We start from the raw sequence: 21,644 nt of genomic DNA on the forward strand, positions 1-21,644 counted from the left end.
TAAATCTGCCTCCAAAAAATCTTCAGCTGTCAAATTCCTCAAAAAACATGTTAAGAGGGAAAACTTCCCAGGAAAGCAAGTGAAAGCCTTTTAGTGAAGAGACAGAATATATTTATTTTTCAATAATAAAGCCCTAAAACAGTGACAAAGCCACAAGGGTCAGAAGAAATTTAGTGTTCCTCCATTAAAAAGAGCAACGTTTCTTTGAAGTCTCTGAAGATGCAGCCAGGCAGGCTTGCCTCTTTCCAGGCAATTCTATGCAATGAATTTTTAAATCTGTCACTGAAATCGCAGACAGAAGCAACAACTAACCTTTTGGATGTACAATGATTTTAAAGCAAAATGCCAAATCCACATGTATTAATATTAACTCACATCACAGATCAAACAAGGCTGTACAAGAGTACTGACTGTACGGCTGTTTCTGTAGGTACTCGAAGGAAGAAAAGCAAAGAGAGGTACTCTCACGGTAAGATAAGAGGACGCTGGTTTCCCCAGTATAAATTATTTCCCTTTATTTAAAGCGTTTCCTACCAGCAGCAGATTTGTGAATTAACCCGTTGGTGTACACCTGCCCTTCAGTTCATCAGCCAAAGGAACCTTGTGCCCAGACACCTTTGGAGCCTGAGCAGCTCAATGTTGTTATCCATGGGCAGAGGGCGAGGGCACCCACACCACTGCCGCCTCCGCGGTGCTGTCGGAAGCACACTGCCTGCGGGCATCCCTGCCCCAGGGCACACCCCAACACAGCCCCGCTGCTTCCCAAGGAGCCACCCTGCACAGCACGGCGCCGGATTTCGAAAGCCGCATGCATCAGGACTGTCCCTCAGCAGCTGAGGAAGACCAGAAGAGAGAAGCAGTGTTCGTGGAGACCCTCCCGCCCCATAACAGGGCACCTGCAGCGGGCTGAGGATGGAGGACCTGAGGTTGATGGGGCTGGTTCCATGGGGCTGGGACACGGGACTGCAAGCCAGGCTGTGGAGAGATGTGCCAGCAGTCGAGCTGCAGGTTAGCTCTCGTTTGTTGGAAAAACTGACCCTGGGCAACCCTCAGTACCCGAGAACCAAGTCCTGGTGCAGCTCAGAGCACCGCTCCTTCATCTCGTTCTTTTCCTCCTCCATTCTGTTTGCTATTTTACACTGAGACTGGAGATCTTCCCCAAAATGGATTGCCATTTTCGTTATTTGTACAGAACTGGAGCAGCGGGGTCCTCGTCCATCACTGAGCTTCCTGAGCGCTAAAGACTTAGAAGCAGGGAGCAGCAGCACCACCACCACGCCGCCTTTTTATTGAGGAAGGAAAGAATATCACTTACAGCCAGCACTTCAGCCTTCACAGCACGAGGCAGGAAGAGGGGCACCCTCCCTCCCGTCCATCCCAGCCTCCTTCCATTTCCCCACTCCCCAAAATCAAAGCTGACTTTGGAGTCGCGAAGCTCTGAAGCCTCACCCCTGAAGGGCAAGGAAGCAAAGCCCAGGCTCGCGGAGGCAGCTCTGCCCGGAGACTTCCAGCTACACCGTCCTGCCCCAGGGTCTGTGTTTTGGCCTCTCAATGAGCATTTTCAGATCATAACTCCTGGCAGGGATTTCATGAGCATTTCCACAGCTATTAGAGGTGTAAAATGGCCACTGTTGCGGCGCTAACCCAGCCCACGACAGCAGCATTTGCTGCCTGCACCAGGCAGGTACAGCTGAAAACAACAGCGAGAACCAGCATGGCTGAGACGCTGCAGCAAGGAAGGATACAGCAGAAACAGGTTAAAAATGAGGTTCTGCTGCAGCACTGAAAACCAAGTAATAAACTAAACTCCAAAACAAATTGGTTGTGAAGAGAGACATTTCACTGTGTCATCTAGGTTATGTAAATAAATCTGGCCGCGCTTGCCTTCGGAGTTGTGTGAACATCAGGACCCTTGCTGCGAGGAAGCTGTGACACTGAGATGCTCAAAGCACACACCGCTGTTTGCTTTAATCCATCAGCATCGCCAGCGTGGGCTATCGAATCCTCCTGGGTGCTAGTCTGAATGGTCTGAGGTTGCCAGAGGTTGCCAGAGCACACTTACAGAACCTCTCACTAGCACAGAGGGCCAGAAGCGGTGGAGGATCCGGGAACATCCAGACACCAAGAACTGGATCATGTAAGGTACTGAGCACAACGCCCAGACTGCTGTGCCCCATGCAGCGAGTCGGGGGAAGAGGAGAGGCCACCAGATGAAGGGGGACTTTGTTGCATGGCATGTGGGGTGCTCCGCCAGGCTGGAGGGCCCTGGGGTCTGCTGCGTGGGTTCTGTGCATTGGGAAGCCACAAAATCGATGACTCCAGGGAGCACACAGGTATCCACATCCTCCCCGCTGTCTGTCCAGGCTAATCACACCCTGGGTCACAGGTGAAGGATGCTCACATGGGAGCAGTTCTACTCTTACAGCGCTGTTACAACCCACTTGGGAGTTTTTCACCCCAAACAAAGCAGAGCAAGGGAGCTGCTGAGTGACTTGGGGGGCCTCTGCACTTTCAGGACTTCTGTATGAGGATTTTTGGTCACTTCTGTCTTTCAGTTCTTGAATTCAAACAAATCTCTTCAGAGAACACGCTAGGGTACTGATTTTTCTTTTGGCCAGAGAGATGCACCACTCGCCTGTTGAGCCAAAAAATGGGGAAGCCGACTCCAGGCAGGCCTGGTGCAAACTGACTTGAAGGGACCAACAGCATGACGACTCCCCCGCTGGTGTGTGACTGCTGGAGCAGCTCCTGCCAAGACTTAACAGCTCCACCAGGCAGTTCTTGCCGTTTGCTGGGTTCCACTGCAGTTCAGTACAACACCCGATTGGTTCTCAGGCTTCTCTCCTATTAAACTAAGGGGAAAAAAAATCCTATTGCGGACCAAGTAGCCTCGAAATTACCTTGACTGGCTCCACAATAACCTTTGTCTGAACTGGTAACACAAAAACCTCACAGTTGCAGGCAACACAGGAACCTTGGCCTAACTCAGAGTCTGCAAACTTCCCGTTTGCACCAGAGAAACCCCAATAACCCCGACAATTCCCAGACTTTTGTCATGAGATATGAGACTGGTTTTATAGTTAAACAAGCCAGTAAAAAACACCAACCACAAAACCTACAAAGTGGTAAATGTTCCACAGCCTGCATGTTTTTACGTATTCACAAAATGCCTGATCTCAGAACCATCACTGCGCTCACTGGCATTCATAAAAAGTAAGGCAATATTACTCAGATGAGAATGAGAATAAAATAGTAACTGTGAACGTCTGCTAAGTTAGCTAAAATATTAATGCTGTCATTATGGCTGGGATGGCAATATCAGGAGCACAAGCTGGACCACACACCCGTTGGTTACCTGTGCAGGAACCATCGTACCGTGCACCACGGCACTCCAGACCTGGTCGGGCATTTACCCGACGCGTTCAGACCCCACAAAGAGCACTGCTTCCCGCCTGCGAGCCGGGTGCCCGGCTGCCTGCAGGTGAGGCGAGAGCCCCTCCGAGCAACTTTCCTCCCCTGGGGATCTGGACCAGGACGCTTTGCTCCCTCCTCCCAACTTCAGTTGAGCAGAGGCTGCCCTTGAGGAGCAGCCGGGCGCATGGCCACGCTGCTTCCCGTGGCTGTAGGGCAATGGCGAACCCCGTGGGACGCCCTCCGAGCCGGCCGATCGTGGTCGGGTGGAAGGGCCCGGAGAGGGAGCTCTGCAGACGCAGTCCCACAGAGCTCACCCCACAGGCCTGCTCAGACCCGTTGCCTCGGGCAAACTGCAGCAATACAGCTCTCCTGCAAGGTCCCGTGCTGCAGCGCTACGCGAGCAGCCAGCATGGGTGTCAGCCCGCTCTGCAGAGCTGGGGAGCGCTCCTCCGCCAGCAAATCGGCCAGAACGTTGGCCATCCTAGGAGGAAAGCACTCAGTGACTGAGTGGATTTATCTGGAAAGTTTTGAATTGCATATGATTGAATTTACCTATTCCTGAAATGGGAGCTCTTCCATTGTACTCCAGTCATTATGGGGAGCTCAGAACTCCTCCTTGCTCCTGAGGACATCTATGGGCAGACGCAGCACAAGAGCGACCTCTGTATCACACAGGGGTGAAATTAAAAAAAATAATCTGGTCAATGTCAAGTCCCAGTGAGTTCAATCGGCTTTGGACCTGAGACCTAGCACAAGACCTTGTGCCCCTTTGATCCTTTTAAATTAAGGGAGCACTGAGGACTACCGTGGGACACAGAAGGGTCCCCAGTGGGATGCCGAACACCTGAAAGAAGAGAAGGCAGCGCTTGTTTTGTCGTATGATTTTAAACAGCACGCATGCCAGATGCCAAGAGCACGGCGATTACCTGGATGAACTGATTGCTCTTCTCAACCCACAAAAATGGGCAACCATCTCCCCATGGGGGGATCAGCCTTCAGGGATGGAGACATCAGGACCAGAGGAGCAGGCAGCACCGTGCCAGCAGGATGCTTGCAAGACCCAGCGCAGGAGACGGAGCAGTGGATGACAGCTGACCTGGCAGCACCTCCAGGAGCCCTCTTTCCACATTCACACCGTGGAGCCGTGGCTCACAGCCTCCATCGCACCGTGGTGTGATAGTCCTGGTGCCCGCAGCTGACACTTCCAATATTTGCAAGTGAAAAGCTGGCAAATGTACAAAAATCCAAGACCTAGCCTGCCTGTGTAAGTGATTTCAATAAGTAATGTACTGTAAGAGAGAAATCTAACAGACCGCGATGTTTAATTTATTAACCTTGTTTCCACTGGGAGCGGATATGAAACCAATCACTGCTTGATTCATTTTGTCTGTTTTTATCAGTCCACCAGCACGCGGTGCAGAATTCCAGGTAGTGTGAGGAGGTGCCACCGATTCCTTGGCGGTGCGATCCCGCAGTCTGTCCTGCCGCACAGCCCTCCCTGCCCAGCCACAGCCGTGCCAGCAGTGTCCTAGAGACACCATCCGCTGTCACACAGCCATAACTCAGGGCCGCAGGTTTCCGGGGATGTTGTGGGGGTGCAGTGCAAGGGATCCCCACCAGCCGTACTGGTGCAGGGCAGCAGGGAAGCCTGCCTTGGTGGTACCCCTGGAACAGAGCCCGCAGCTAGGGATAGGAGTGATTGAGTTGAACATTCCTGTAGATTGCTTTGTCAAAATGCAGAAGAAAATTTTATTACCTGTCAGTGGGATTTGCCCGCACTCATGCTTGCTTTCCCAGAAGGCAAGAAGGGAAAGATTCACAGCTTTTAACTTCTGATGCAAGCTGCTGCTGTTTGGGTGAGGCTTTGGGCCCTTGGCTCACCGGGCGGCTACTGCAAAGAGCCGGGCTCCTGTCGCACTGCAAGTGCCAACAAAAATGTTCTACGTCATCCCATCAAGATTCCTATTTCTACTTTACCGTGGGGAGGCTGGCCACCTGTACTTTTTCCCAAACTAGTTAATCCTTGCAGGCTTGTACCGGACAGTCTGCCCTGGGCATCACCACAGAAGCAGTCCCTGGAAGGAAGTGAGATGAGACATTTCTCACCATGAGCATTAAAACACGATGGAAGGCAAACGGGGGGGAAGAGGACAGAGGTCCAAGTGAGGCCAATGATGTGGGGCAGCTGGGACGATGGATGGCTGCAGACGGGTCAGGCTGCAGGTGTTCTCTGCCACCAGGCAGGGCATGTCCCCACCACAGTCACGGCCCCAGTCTCTCTCTGCAGCCTAAGCAGAGCTCACCAGCGACTGAACTAAAGCCCAGAGTAACACAAAGCACAGCTGGCCGGCCCTGGCGCCAATGAAGTCTACAGGAGCCTAGCACAGACTTTACCTTACACAGTCCTGATTTTTCCTGTGTTTTTTTCCAATTTACCTGGCACCGCTGGCCCTGAGGAGCAGCTCTGAATAATAGTAATAGCTATTTCTACGTTTCTTACCACAGCAGATGCCTATTTATTAAGATAGAAACTCTCAAATCATCTTCTGAAGGTTAAAACTCACAAAACAACAATCGCTCGAAGTTGCTGGTGCCTTCTATAATCTTCTCTCTTCACTTCAAAAGAACCCTTTTCTCTTTATGACAATTAAGCTCCCAGTGTTTCCAGCTAGCACAAACCCTTTAACACAGACTCCTTTACAAGCAAGACTCACCAGTAAGCAAGCATTAATACGTCACCTTGTACACAGAGCAAAATCAATCTTTTTTTTAAAAATTGGCAGACAAACCAGACCAAATGGCACAGAGCTAAGCATCACACAGAAAGACAGGGCTCACACATGAACAGCCGGGAACTGAAGCTGTCTTTCAAACCCCAGCTTCAGCGCGTAGCTCCGCGAGTAACCAAGCACTTCACGGCCCTCTCCTGCAGTACCCTCCTCTGCCACTCCAAAACACGAGCAGTGAACGAAAGATGCTGCAGACGAGGTCAAGCTATAGGGCAATTTGGAAATCGAGCAAACCGTCACACCTCATTTTGCAGCACTTGACTACCTCCAAATCCCACTGTTGTACAACAAAATCATTCATTTAAGCTATGGGCTGAGCTTAGCAGAAAGGATGCTCTGTTTGCACTTCCCGACTCCTCTGGGAGCATGGGTTACCTTTAAAAATTCCCCTCGTTACCCAGGAAGGCTGGGTGGCTAATTGCCCCCGCACCTCACGCTGCACGGTACGGATGCAGCAAGCGTGCGAGAGAGCATGCCAGGACCTGCTCAGGGCTCTTTTGCAAACCCAACCCAATGGAAACCGAAAAATGCAGCACTCTGGAGAAAATTCTTTTTCAGAAATGCAGAAAACCACTCGAGGAAGAGGTGTCAGGGTTACCAGGGAGCACTGGCTGCATTAAGCAGGACTTGTAGCTTTCTGACAGACTCTGCATTTGATAAAATCTTTTTGGTCAGTAAAAGATCTGTCATAATAACTTAAAAAAAAAAAAATGCTCCTGAAATATGTGGTATAACTTTGTATGTCAAATAATGAGCAATGTTTGCTTGGGACTTGATTCACAGCTCTGTTTTTCTTTTCATCTGAAAGCATTTGCCAGGTGGATGAATACAAAACGAGGGAAGGTGAAATGGTTTACCAAGCATGACTCTATTCCTGGTTTTGGATTGTATATTCAGAGGTAAAGCCATCTCAGACCACATCAGAAATTCTCTGCTCCAGCAATGCACTTGGTTCTTTTAAGAACTTCCCAATACCCTAAAGAAACCTACAGCTTTACTCTGCTTTTCCCTAGGTCGGCTTTTTCCTATTGCCTGTCTTCCCTACCACTCGTGCCACCTGCCCTCCCCGCAGGTCACCTGTCGGACACCTCTGAACTGAGGCTAACAGCAGCCAGCAGGTATGACAGGCTGCAGAAGTCACACGGGGAGCCGGAAACATGTGCTTTGTGTTTATAAAACCGTACGGAGCATTTCACAATTCATTGCTATTTAATATTGCTAATTCATGACTCATGCCATTACTTACTTTTATCGCCCCGTGTATTGTCGCGGCGATGGCAGGCACGGCGGATGGATGGATACCAGAGGACAATGAAGGATGGGGCTGTGAGATCTGGAGCACTCTGACAAGCATGCAAAGAAAGCAGATTAGCTAGAGTCAAGAAGCTGTGTCGGAGAAGCCAAACTTCAAGACAATCAAGATGAAACTAATGAGGGTCTCCCCACTGCCAGGAACAGCTCCAAAGGATAGGACTGCGGACTCGAGGAGGGCGGCTGAGATCACCACGCTCCGCTCAGCAGCTGGCATCAACGAGCCACAGCAGTCAGGACCACAGCTGAGAGAGGCAGCCGATGCGGGCTGCGTGTGCAGGACACAGTCGGTACAGCTCACGGCATCCTCGGGGAATGGGCTGGCAGGTTCAGAGCTCCAGCTCCAGCAGTGAAGGTCAGTGCTTGAAAGAGCACTACCTCCAAGCAACGATATCAAAAAGAGCAAAGAACAGCATGAGATCACTCTGCTGGCTTGCAACAGCTCTGCGGAAGGCACATGCATGGCAAGGGACTCGTCAAAGGGCCTTAAAGCATAATCTCCCTGACCTGCAAGTGGTATTGCGAAAGTCAGCCGAGGGACTCTGCAAGCGGCCCTGAGGGAGTTTAGCTGGAGAGTGTTGCAGGATAGAAAAGGAGGCAGGAACGCGGTCAGACAAATGACTGATCCAAGACTGAACAGAGTTTACATAAAAAGAATTTAAGAAACATTTTCTACTTGACCGTCGAGAAATCCTCCCAGGCCCTCACACACCACCACCATCTCCCCTTGGAGCTGGGTCTACCCGAGTGTGGCTGCCCCGGCTCCGAGCCACCAGGACGGGTGGCACTTGCCTTTAGACGCAGAGAGCCCAGGGTAACTCCCAGCAGGGATGACTTTAATAGACTTCTGGAGATCAAGACAAGCCTCTTCAGTCACAAGTATTTTCTCCCTCAGTAGCCCCCACACCCGATCCACGGGGCTGTCAGCGAGAGACACCCAACACTGCTTTCAGTGTCTGGCTTCTTCATACTGAGAGGACAAAATTTGGCATTGCCAGGAGCAACGTCGTCTACATGGTGCTGCTTCTGATGGCCCGGTAAAGTGTAGGGACTGCTGCTCCATCCTGTGTTGGGCTGCAGATGCCATTTATGCTCTGTGTTTAAATAGGAGCAGACACCAATGTTGCCAAGGGTCAGAGGAGGTTCAAGAGGTTCACGAAAATGGAACACGTATCATGAGCTTGGTTAAAAATCTACTTTTTTATCCTGATCCATTACCTACCAGCAACTCATTCACTCTGTGCAGACTGGCTTACACCCAGGAGCACCCTCAAAATTCAAGTATCTATGCCAAAGCCACGTTACTTGCTCCCCCTCTTGACAACTTGGGACATCCCCAACATACAGATCAGGTGGGGAAGTTTCAAACTCCTGGTACTTTATTTCCTAAAGTTCAAAGACAGATCTTTAGAGTTTTTTTTCTCATCCATCTGTAATCATAACTTGAATTTTAACTTATACAACTAAACGAAACTATTGAGGCATGCAAACAGGAATTATGAAATCTAGGTTCTCCTATTTCTCTTTCAAGCTCTCATTAATTTATGGATATTCAGAAGTTTCGGATATAACAGGAAGGCATTTGTCATGGCTTTCTTTTAAGTGCAAGATCAAAACAAAACAAGAAATCTTTAGGTTACAAAAACACTGCACAAGATGGACAGAATATGTAGTAAGAAAGCCCATCATCACTTCCCGGCCTAAAATAAGAAGAAACAGCAAGTGATTGACAGCAAACTACAGTCAACAGAGAAAAAAAAATCTTCATACATTATGATTCATTTTTTCCTTTGTTGACTACAGTTTACTGTCAATCATATACAGCTTTTCTTTATTTGGGGTAGGGAAAAAGGTTGCTGTCTCCTTCTTCGCTAGCAAGCTGTTTTCTTGCAAGCGCTTTCTACCCAAGGTATTTAAATGTTCTCATCTTGTACTTAACAGAAATATATAATAAACCTCCCAATTACCTTCTACCCTTTTAAATGTCAAACCAATCAAAAGGTTGAAAGGGGAAAATTAAAGCCTATTTTCAGAAGAGCACACTTACTAATGTATTACTGACCTTCAAGAGAAGAGTAAGATAATGCAGCCTCTGCTCAGTATCGTATCCTGGCTCCAGCCCACAGGATGGATTCAGAAATGCGGGGTCCATTGCCAAGACTAATCTTAGAAAATGTAATCAGATTTACTCTAGGTATCCTCCTAAAAACGTGGTATCTGGTGGGTTCTGGTTTCAGTATTCTCTCTGTGACTTTGATTAGCTGCAAGGTAATTTTGACTGTGAGAGGCAACGGGTGAACAGAAACGAGGTTCATGATTAGAAGAGCTGCTTGTGATGTTTATAAAGACAGCACCATTTGGAATTCGTCTGTCTCCCGATTTGTGATGGGGCCCAAACCCTGACGGCCATGCTGGAGCAGCCCTGGGCAGCCCACCGTGCCCCCAGCCCGCCAGCAGCAGCCCTGTGCTCAGAGGGCACCGCTGGGGCCTCCTGCGGGAGGCTGAGCCTCGCGCCATGTGGAGGCACCGGAGCGGCTGCCTGGTTAATGCAGAACTGATTGCCAGGGCACAAAAAGCTGGCCAAACTCCTAAATTTTGGCACTTCAATCTGCTGAGAGCAGGGCCCGTAATAGATGAATACAGGAAGTTTGGTCATTTTGCCTCCAGGCTGGGGGAAACTTGAGGATTTACCTTTTTTCCAGCTGGATTTACCAGCTGAAAGCGTGCATGCTGGCTGCCTGCAGCACCGTGCAGGACTCAGCAAGAGGCGAACCTGAACGGAACTGAAGCGTGCAGAGCTGCCAGTGCAAAACTCTGCCGAGCAAGGCATAACGGTATCTTGCTCCCAGTCTGGTAAGAGGGGGATCAGGACCTTCTACTAAAAAACTCTTTAAAGCCTATTTATGCACATTAGAACAAGAGAGCAAAAGTACCTGGGGGAAGGCAAACTTTTCAGTGGACACACACCCAACAAAAGCCAAACCAAAGCCAGGGCCTGAGCGTTCAATGTGCAAATTATTAATCTGTCAACTCTTTGCAACATGCCATCACTCCGAATACGTGCACATGCTTTGGCTGTAGGAATCGGTGGTGAATTTTCCCTACGTGGTGGCTCAGCAGCCTGCAGCCTCCCACGAAGCCCCAGCACACTGCTTGGTAGGAGCCGGGTGCCCGCACCATGCTGCCAGCGCGGCCTCCCCCTGTCTCCCAGGGACCTTCCCCGTCGGCCCCCTCCTGGCTCAGGGAAGCGCTGAGCTGAGCTCCCCCGGGAGGCTGAGCTGTCACCGGGAGCGCTGCAGGATCTGGCAAGTGGCTCTTCGGGCTCTGCAGTCAAAATCTGCAAGTGTTCAGATCAAAAAAAAATACTTGTCTAGAGAGAAAAGCCATACAGAAAAACAGTGCGTTCTTAAAGCTTACATTTACCCATATTTTACTCTGTGCATATGTGATTCCTTGTATGGCAAATCCTGTGCTTTCAAGCCCATTTACATGCAGTTTTGCAGAAATGCATTTCCCCAGGCATGTGGCACGTGGCTGGAAATCCCATCCCAGGCCCAGAACGGCTCACCCCCCAGTGTATCGCTGAGCGCAGCCCATCACAACTCGTAATGTCTTTGTGCAGTGATATTTCAATACGACAGAGCAGGATCCTGGTCTGGTGGGCCAGAGAGTGGTAGGTACAGCCTGAAATCTGGGGTTCCTGTAAGCTTCTGCCACATTATTTCCTTCCCCACATGGCACTGAATGCTGTAGATGAATACACTCGTGAGACCCATGAAAGAACCCCATCGCCATCACGCAGAACATCTTACAAAAGCCAGCCTGTTCGTGGTAGACCTCGCATCCATTCCCCACATTCAGGAGTGCCCGAATAACTCTTGTATTTGCCCTTTTTAACTCTTCAAGCCCAAATCATGTGTTTTCTTACTTGTCTTCCATTCAAGCCTGCTTTCCTCAGATATGAACATGCACTAACCCTGCTAAGACTGAGGAAGATGCTAAATGTTATAATTGTTGCTAAGTACAACGGTATCACTGACGATACATTAATTCTGGCACCATAAAAATTGTGTTTACTTGGCTTTTATAGACACCCAGAACATAAATGTCACCACAGGGCACTGTGCACACGATCAGTGGGCTCGGACGGATATAGGAGAGCACAGGCTGTTCCTCTGCGTGGATAATACCAGCTGTAATGCTGCAGCCCTGAGAGATTTATGATGCTGTGGCAGCTCCCGGCTCCCTGCCTTGGAGGGCACGCTGCTCTTTACAGCGTTTGCTGCTGCCTTTGGAATATATTCGTCCTTCTTCTGGAGACCGGGGACAGACGTTTGGATTTACACATTCCCAGATGAATCTGAATTTGGAATTTGGATGCAAACTCTCAAACCTAACCTCGTGAGAAACCCTCTCTGCACAGGTCTGAACTTTGAATTCAAATCCTTTAAAACAACCGAAGTTCAAGCACGGAAGCAGAGCCTGTTCGCACCGAGACGGGTGCAGAAAGGTTAATTGCTGGGGAGAAAAACAAGCTGTCAGAGCCGATTTCAGGAGCCAATGTGGCAGGAAAAGAGAGTGGACAGCAAGAGAGCTCTGTTAAACCAGGCTTTGCTGCCACTTATGATTAGAAGTGTCAATATTGGTATTAGACAAAACCACCTCATTATCTGTGCTTTCAGTTACCTCCCACCTACTGCTGACAGGTGAGAACCCTCGTCATGGGATCACAGCCAGGCTGCTCAGAAATCTGCCACTTGGGCTGGGAGAGGGTCCAAAGCCCTCGGTCCTGTCTTTCTCTCTGGTCTCCTGGACAGGAGAACTGCTCTGCTGATGCTGCATGGTAGTGCACAGCCATGGCTGAAGTGAAGATAAAAGCCAAGAAAGCTCCCTGTGAGGATGAACCTCCTGCAGACAACAAGGTGATGAACTTCTCCCAGAACATGCTGAAACTGAAACTGAGGAGTAAACTATTTAAATGGCCCATTCCTCACAGCTATTCGTCTCCCACAGGATTAAACTCAGGCAGTTGTTTCCTCAAAGTGGCAATTTTTGTTTTACAAAGAAAAGGCAGCCCCATCAACTCCTTGCCGGTGGTTTTGCGTGTGATTATGAGCATCTGAGGCAGGGACGGACATTATCCACCCGGAAGAAAAGCGCTGTGCTACCCCAGAAGGACTGCTGTGGTGCCCAGATCAGGGTGTGAGCTCCCTGCAGCCCGGTGAGCACATTTTCTCTACCTTCCTATGGCACTTACAAGAGCCAGCAGCCACAGAGACAATCATGCAGCCCAGTAAATTTACACAAACGTAAAGAGATTTTGTTTTCCTTGCTGCCCTGGCTCCTAGAATTTATTAATATGGCAGTAGATGTCCCCAAGAATAGCGCCTGCCAAGTCTGTTCCTACTCTCTAAAACTGCACTATAAATCACATGCCAGGAGAACATCCTGAATGCTGATGACTGGAAGATATGGCAATGATGAGAGTTGCCAGGAAGAATAACTTATTTTTCTCCCTCAGTCCAGGCAGAAGTGTTCAAACACACCACAGCCACTGTCCTGCTCGACTGCTGCTCTGAACGAGCTGGAATACCTTTATAGGAGCAATCATCAGCTGAGCGCCAGTGTTGTTAGCACAATTAACGAAGGGATGGTTCATTGGCTTACAGCCCAAGGTCTAACGGTGTGGTAACAAGAAGGGCCTTAGTTAAGGCAGTTTCTTCCATTAGAGCACGATAAAACTATGATTAGTTCTATATTCAGATTAATAGAGGAAAATCATGTCCAGTTGCTATAAACCTTCACTGCTGTGTTACTCACTTGTTTGTTTGCTGCCACTGGAGCATTTCCTAAATGGGGCTGTTGTCTGCAATTTAGCCTCTCAGGCCACAATGTAGTTAATTAATCCTGTCCCTGGGAAGCATTTGGGCTGGGAGTAGACAGGTGATTCAGGCTGCCCACGAGGAGGCACCCACCAGCTCCACCAGCACAGCCTGTCTCAGCCCAGCAGGTCCCAGCACCGCAGGCTTCTGTCCGGGGAGACGGGCACCGCCACTGGAAGCGGCCAGAGGCCAGGTCTGCACTGAGCGATCACCTGGGTGCTGCCGGGAGCACTCTGCCCACCTGGTGCTGGGCAGGAAACAGTGGAAAAGCTGCCTAAGGAAAGATTATCCCACTTTGACTTGCGTTGTCTGATGACGTGGTTGGGAAAAATGTAACGCATTTCTGTGAATGAAGGCAGAGTGAGGAAGCACATACCAGGAGGAGAAGTACAATACTGGGACTCATGTGGATATAAATTAGTCATGAGCTAATTTAGACTGTGAATGACAAGAAAGCCCCCAGGCCCTGCAGGAAGGGAGCTGGGAATCAAACAGCTGGGAGACAGGTCGGCAGGCCCACGGTCACAGCTCTGCAACAGGGCAGCAGAAATGCCAGGGAGAGAAATGCAAGCTTGGGTCACAGGTCCTAAGGAGTCCAACGCATTCAGAAAGCAGGTAAAGCCTGTAAGGTGCCTTAACTGTTATGTCTGTGTTGGATGTGTTAATCTGATGCTTCAGGGCTTCTACATGCTGCTGGAACGGGCCTGGGACAACTTTTTCCTTTAATGAACAATTTCTTTGCTTCCTTTTCATCTGAACCCAAAGCATTAGAAGCTGGACAGCACTTGAGGCAGCACTCAGTATCAGGAAAGCGTCAGGAGCCTGCTGTCTCAAGAGCTCTTGCTTGGGTAAATCCTCCCCTAGAAATAGAAGCGCCCCATCTCCATGCATGACTTTCCTTATCAGACTGCATCACGGCAAGAGGTGGAACTCCTGCCTGGAGCTTTCAGCGCTCGTGTCCAACCCCAGGTGAGGACCGGCTGGCTTTCAGCCATTTCAGCAAGTCCTGTGGATATCATGGAGATGAGCTCAAGAGAGGATCCTCACACTGCCCTTGGCAGAGCGGCCTTGCTCCACGCTGGAGCGGGCATCCCTTCTCTGGAAAGGTCCTCCCTGCCTCTGCAGCCTGCTCCGGAAAGCACAAGGGGACAGCCCAGCAGCAGCAAAAAGCAGCTCCCCATGTCCACGCTGAACCCGTGTGGGGAAGAAGGAGCCGCAGGCAGAGGCAAAGTGCTCGGCGACACTGGGACAGCAGGGCGCAGCTAAGGTGCAGTCGGGGACAGCAGGAGGGGAGGACAACCCAGCAGCTTGCTCAGCGACAGCTGAGGTGATGTGCAAAACACAAACGCCACTGAGGAGTTAACGGGTGTGCAGGACATCAGCACGGGGACAGGGAGCGCCCCAAGGCCCGGCCGCAGGGCAGAGGGGCTGGTGATGAGCACACTGCAGCGGGACTGCAAGCATGGCACAGCCTCGCCAGGCCTCCACAGCTCCTATGGCAACCTCTCACCTCTCCAGGAAATTTCTCAGCACTCCAGCCAATTTCTCTGAGTAACAAGCGCGGCTCTCCCACACACCATATTAAGGAGCACTGCACCCATTTTAAACGCTTACTTTTTTTTTTTTTTTTTTTTCCAGTGATGCTGTTAGCACTGGAGCATTTGCAGAGAACAAAACATGAAGAAAAGCCAAAAGCCTTCAAAGCAGAGGCTGTGCCCCTGTGCTGGGCGCTGCGCCCCGGCCCCAGGCTGCCCACTGTCCTGGGCCGCCCGGTGCCGCAGCCCCGAGCAGGCCGCAGCGGGCCGAGCCCTGGTTATCCGAGGACCACGAGTGCCACCTGCAGCACAGCCCTCAGCCAGGCAGAAACGCCAGTAGGAGACAGAAGGAAAATAAACCAGAAGTCCCAGCTCTTTTCTGGGGTCTGGTTTTCTCCGTGGCTGCTGGGAAGCTTCTCTGCAGCGACTGTGTCACCTGTGGAAATGAGAACCTGCAAGTGCATTTTCTCAGTCTGAGTGAACTGAACAGAAAAACCATCTCTCAAAATCACGCCAGCTAACCTGGTAAACCAGTTCCTTTCAGGATTCTGCCTTCAGAGATTAATGTCTCAAAGTTTAACGAGAACACTTCCCACCAGTGTTATAGCTCGGAAGCCTCTCAGTGTCTGTTAGTGTACGAGAAGATCCTGGCACCAGTTCCAGTCCAGTAATCCCAGGGCGACAGCAGAGGAGCCGCAATACACAAATACACCTGCACGGGAAGGGCTCTGGTGCTCACCCGGCCAAGCTGCAGCCCAGTACGCCCTGATGAAGTGGCACAAACTGCTAAGGTTCATCCAACACTGATCCCAAGAAACTCTGTTCACCGTAGCCCACCTGCGTGGGCACAGTGATAGGGACGGAGCGATGAGGTGGCTCCAGATGGGAAGGGGAAAAATCTATTTAGCAGCTCCCACTGAACAGAAGAAAGCATGAGCAGGCAGGACAGCAGGGGACAGCTGTGCACACTGTGTGTGACACACACACCCCTAACCTCTGAACCAGCCACGCTGCAGTGCAAGCAACGGGTTGGAGAATACAGAAACTTCACTGCTCCTTGAAATATCTAGAACGATCACTGTAAAACCATACGTAGCATTCCCTTCCACCTGCATTTCAAAGCCACAGGTGCTTACTTCAGCACACAAATACATGAAGCTCTGCTACAAGATGCAGATGGTTTCTGTGCTTGCAGAACAATGCTGTGCCATACAGCCATCTTCTCAGCACAGGCTGTCCCAGGCGGCCCTAAACCTATGTATGTCCCCTGCCTTCTCTGAGAAGGGACGGGCCTGTGCCTTCTAGGGACATTCGGAAATGTCTTGGGAGGAGACACAGAGGTCAAACCTGCATACGAAAAGCAGTTTCTCTGCCAAGGTGCAGAAAAGATCTACAGAGGATAAAAATCGCTACCCCTTACCATGCTATAATGAGCCCAAGTCCCTGTGCCATGGCCAAGGGACACGCAGCAGGCTGTGGTGAAGGTCCTGCCAGCGTGCCACAGCCTCTCCTGCAGCCCTGCTCTGCGGGAAAACACGAGAAATAATTTTGACACGATAGACATTCTCCAAAGAGGACCGTCCTGATGAACCACCATCTGCCAGTGAGTAAAGCAGTTTTCTGAAACCATTTCCAACAGCTCAATTTAAACACACAATAACTGGGGACTCCCAGAGGGAAGGCTGCAAGGTACCTTGGGTAGGAGGCATTACTGCCACCGCAGAATGGAAATGTCAGGTAATTAAACCCTCTACTGCTTAACAAAGAGAAGTACGTGAAGAACCAGCTGCTTGAAGGTAAAGCCAGAAGTGTTCAAATCACACAACGCACATATTTTTAACAACCAGGACGATTAGAATAAACTATCAATGGAGAGGTGATTTCTCTGTTTCTTGACTTCTGCAAACCACGTCTGGATGTCTTTCAGGAAAGGTGCTTTACCAACAAACAAGTTATCGGGCTCCATGCAGGGAGCAAATTCAATTGTCTGTGATTGTGGGGAGATCACATTAAATAATCTAATTTTCCCCTGGCTATGGAGTGTACCAGCCTGGAAAATGTATTGGCTGCAACACAATACGAAGGCAACTTTCAAGTAATTCTAGCTAATAGGAAAAAAGAAAAAAATCCCTGTCTGTACACTGCAGCTCACACTACCAGCACTTGCAGACACTGTTTGTGTTACACAGGTCTCTGCTAATCTTGCGGAGCCAGCTCGTGCATTCTCCTGAGGGACCAACGAGCTCCCAGGAAGCAGAAGCCTGGCGCACCAAGAAGTCTCCTTGGCATCACGCATCCTCCCTCTGCCAAGCCCGAAGAGGGAGCGCCCAGCCCAGCCTAGAGGGCACGGCTTCTGCAGACCAAGCACACCCCTGGCACCCTCCGGCCCTGCAGCTCTCCCGGCACCTAGCTGCACAGAGCCCAGCCACTCCTCGCAGGGAGGCTGATTCCCAATAAAGGATTTCAGCGTCGTTACTATTGCATTTTACTGCTTTTTAATGATCCATTAACCACAATAACAATGATACAGAAACATTTACTAAAGAGTTTGTGAACTATTTCATTATTTCCTGGGGCATGTAGCTCTTCATCTGTAGATAGTTTCTCTTTTAGGCTTTGTCTAGATTTGTGGCAACACTCCAACTGTTCCATGTCATCCCCCGTAATCCTGAGATTTCCAGCACTTAAAATAAACTCTCCTGACCCAGCAGTTCTGCAACATCCAAACATCTTTTAAATGGTAGGTGGTTCTGGAGGCTGCTTTGCTTCAGTCTCAAATTTATCAGGCTGATGCAAAACAGCAGTGAAATCCCCTTTCAAGTCTTGGTGAGACCCTGGTCCATGGCAGTCAAGCCTGCCACCTGGGCGAGATACAGGTCTTCCGACCTTTATTCTGGTAGCAGTATTGTCTTGGTATTTCAGGTTCGCAGCTGCCCTGGGTGCCGCAGGCAGCCTGAAGAGCACCTTCTGCTGGTGGTCACGGAAGGCAGCGACCGGAGAAGGTCACGGGGCAGGGAGGAGCCTGGCATGGAGATGCCAACGGTCGGGCAATGTCAGGGCAGGAAAGGCTCCTGCTGCTGGGACTGGACTGTGGGCACAAGGAGTCCTCGAACCGCCACCCATTGTCCTACCCTGTGCCCCCTCTCAGGCCGGGCCTGCTGCAGGAACACGGCATCTCCAGAGGGCTCTCCCTGCGCACTTCGCTGCTGGAGACCTCGGTAGCTGTGCGTGGGGAAGGCTCGCGCGTGGTCTGCCTGCCACGGCGAGGACAGGGTGCATTCCTTGGAGCGTGACGCTCTGCTTGAGGGCCAAGCAAGGCTCAGTTAATGTGTTTGTCACACTCATCCTTCCTGTCCAAACTAAGCTGGTGGGATGAATGCAATCTATGCAAGAAGTTTTACTGAAGTGACAGGGATTTTTTAATCCATGTTGATTTGTTGTGAAACAGGGAGCTTCTGTGGAGAAGTGGATTATTTCCCCAAATCTCTCCTGCCCTTCAGTTAAACCTTGTCTTGGGGAAAAAAAAAAAAAAAACAGTCATTCAGCCTTTTTCTTGAAAAAGGAAAGATTTAACCCTTACAGCTTTGAAAGTTCCGAGCAGCGGAGGTGTCCCCGCATTGCATTGTCTGGTCAGTCTGTCCCAAAGTGCCAGCTCTTTCCTGATGACAACTGGGTTTCCCGAGCGCAGGTACTGGGGAGAAGCTCCTGCCAAGGATCCCGGTTCTGCTGTGTGCGCCTTCCCTTCGGAACAAGGAGCCCTGGGGGGAAGGCGCTGCCCAACACCAGCCCACCTACGTGAAAGGCAGAGGGGTCACAGCGCACGTCTTAGTTATAAACGCCTCAACAACCAGAAATATGCCGTAAAACGCAAGAGAGGGTTGGGTTTTGTTAAAGGACCGTTCTTGTCTGTTTAAGCCAGTTTTATTTAAATTCATAAATTACCATTTTCCCAGAAAAATTAATTTCAGAGAAAGCAAAGCTTATTTTAATGGCAAATCCTAAAATCTTTTCAAATCTCTAAAGCAATATTTATCTGGTTGTAATAATAAAATGATAATTACTTAACTTCTGCCATTCCTGGAATGAAAATTTTGTTACATTTGTCTTCTGAATCACGTAATTGATCCTCATATGAATTAGAATTTTACCCGCTCACAAAAGCCACAGACTAATTGAATAGTTAACCAAGTGTTCAACAAACTTCACACCTTTATATTGTACCTGTTAAAACTACTTAATTAGATTTTGTTCTTTGCTTAAATAGCTGTAAGTGGAGACTGCTTGGTTTCACTTCTCATTTCACTTTATTCTCCAAACACATTAGCACAATTCCATTTATGAGATTTCTTTACACGTTTTCCCGCAGAGGCTGCCTGCATCAGCTGGAAGGGGTTAGGAAGCACTTCTGGGTGCTTAGCAGCGAGCTCTGCTGCGGCCACACAGCCTGCACAGGCACGGGCCGTGCACACCCAGCTCAGCAAAACGCTTCAGGGACTGCGCAGCCCCTGCTCAAGCTGCTGGTGTAAACGCAGAGTCCTGCTGAATCACAGCTCTGCACGATTGCACCCTCGAGAACTGCAGTGCTCTTATTTCCTTGGGCCCTTTCAAGACCTTGCCTCCTGTCCTTCACACCCGCAACTCGGATATCCTTGCTCTATTTTATTCAGCTTTCAGCCCCTTATCGTACGATATTCCCCTCCCACCTTTCTCGTGTGTTTCCCCAGCAGGACAGCTGCGTGCTGCATCGGGCACCCTCGCTGCCCCACCGTGGCACGGGGACACGGACACAGCAGGCGCCTCCTGCACCCGCAGCTTGCAGGTCTCTGCAGACGCAGGCAGACGCGTTCCCATCCGACGCTCCCTGACAATAAAACTAAAAGCTTGCCCCTAAAACCCACCCGTTTTAACCACAGCACAGACCATGCAATCACTCATCTTGAACACGAGCGTCCCTTGGTGCAGCGTGCAACAGGGAGAGGGCTCAGGGGTCTGCTCGGCTGGGTCAGGGCCCTCTCGGGAGCCTTGTCCCCTGGGAGAAGCAGAGGGCGAGGCGCAGAGCGGCGCTGCCTGCCCGAGCCCCGCAGCCTGGCCAGGCAGGAGCCGGCCCCGGAGCAGGGACGGCCGGGTGCTGAGGCTCGCTCTCCATGCCTCTGGTTATTGTTATTAGTTACCACCCCCCCTCTTTTGCTTTTGTCACACACAGCGTAACTGGTGTGGCAGGCCCAGAGCAATCATCTCTTTGGTGAGACAATTATAAATCCACTTCCCCCGCAGCAGCGTGCAGACACTGCTCGCGTTAGGTATAAAAATTTTACGCCGTGTACTAAAGTTGTTGCACACGGCAGCGATTTTTCAAACATAAACATCTCAGACACTTTAAAGATATTTCTGTCCAAAGACCAAGCAGCATTTGGTCACACTGCAAAGTGCATGCCAGGAAAATATACATTTTAATTAAGCTTTAAAAAATAGTCAAGTACACTTTTAAAGCAGTTTTTGAAACTTGACATATATTGATGGCTTTAGCCTTTCCAAAAGCCCATTGTGCAAACAATGTGCACGCAGTATAATTAGTTTTGCATCTCCCGAGCCCAATGGGTACGGAAATGGCTGCTTCAGAGGGAAGGAGCTAGCACAGGAGCAGGGGCAGGGGCAGCCTTCACCCGTGCCCTGGATGCGGAGGCAGCCCCAGGCACGCTGGGCACTGCCGGCGTTCAGGGGGCAGGCGCCGGGCGGCAGCCGGCAGGAGCAGCTCGCCTGCCAGCCGCGTCCCGGGAGCAGCAGCGTTTAGCACGGCCTGGGACGTGCCAACTCAACACGGGGCAGCTTGCTGCTGCCTCCCTCTTAGCAGAGGGCGTGCAGGGGTGTGCTGCAGGAGGGCAGTGCGGGCCCCGCGTCCCGGCTGTTCGGCTGCACAGGAGCGTGCCCAAAAGCCGAGCCAAACGATCCGGAGATGTGGGTTTGGAGGGAATAAATTAAAGTGCTCTCAGTAGTTGTGTGGATCTGCTCACGCACGAGTATTTTAGTGCTCTAAGTTCATGTTTAGCTCAATCCTCCGAATCCGTATTTCAACCTTTTATCTTCTTATTTTTCTCATGCCTCCTTTGCTGTTTATTCTTTCACGGATTTCGCAAAGGCGCTCAGCCATGGTCATTACAAAACCTTGCGCTGAAGGCTCCTCAGAGCTTTATAACAATGCGAGCAAAGCTGAACATGACATTTAGGACAACCCGTTGCCCTGGATAAGGATGCTGTGTGGACACATCCTGTCCCCTCGCCAAGCCCAACCTTTACTCCCCCTCTGGCACCAAGCAAAGCTTGTTCTTTTGGGTCAGTGAATTCACCAGTTGCGCAGACAAAGGCTAACACTAGCCACCATTTTACTGATTTTGGAAATTGTCGGCCATATTTCAACAAACTTTTCCCTTTCTTTCAATGCAGGCAAGAAAAAATGTTCTGTATTAACCATGCAAGTCATTTTGGGAAAAAAAAATAATAATAATACAGTCTGCTCTGCCAGCTGAACAGCCCCCAAGCCCAATCTGATCCCGTCAGCTGGGGCTGCCTTGCTCTCTGCCCTGCTGCCATGCTTGATCTTTAGATTCTCATAGAAAAAGGAGTTTCTTGATTACCAGTGAACTCACCCTGGCTGTAAACTGAGACAATTTTGAAGAACTCCAGCTGTTTGGAGCTGCTACCTGTAAGTCCTGGAT

This window comes from Cygnus atratus, chromosome 5 (assembly GCF_013377495.2).
Source record: "Cygnus atratus isolate AKBS03 ecotype Queensland, Australia chromosome 5, CAtr_DNAZoo_HiC_assembly, whole genome shotgun sequence".
NCBI classification, from domain to species: domain Eukaryota; kingdom Metazoa; phylum Chordata; class Aves; order Anseriformes; family Anatidae; genus Cygnus; species Cygnus atratus.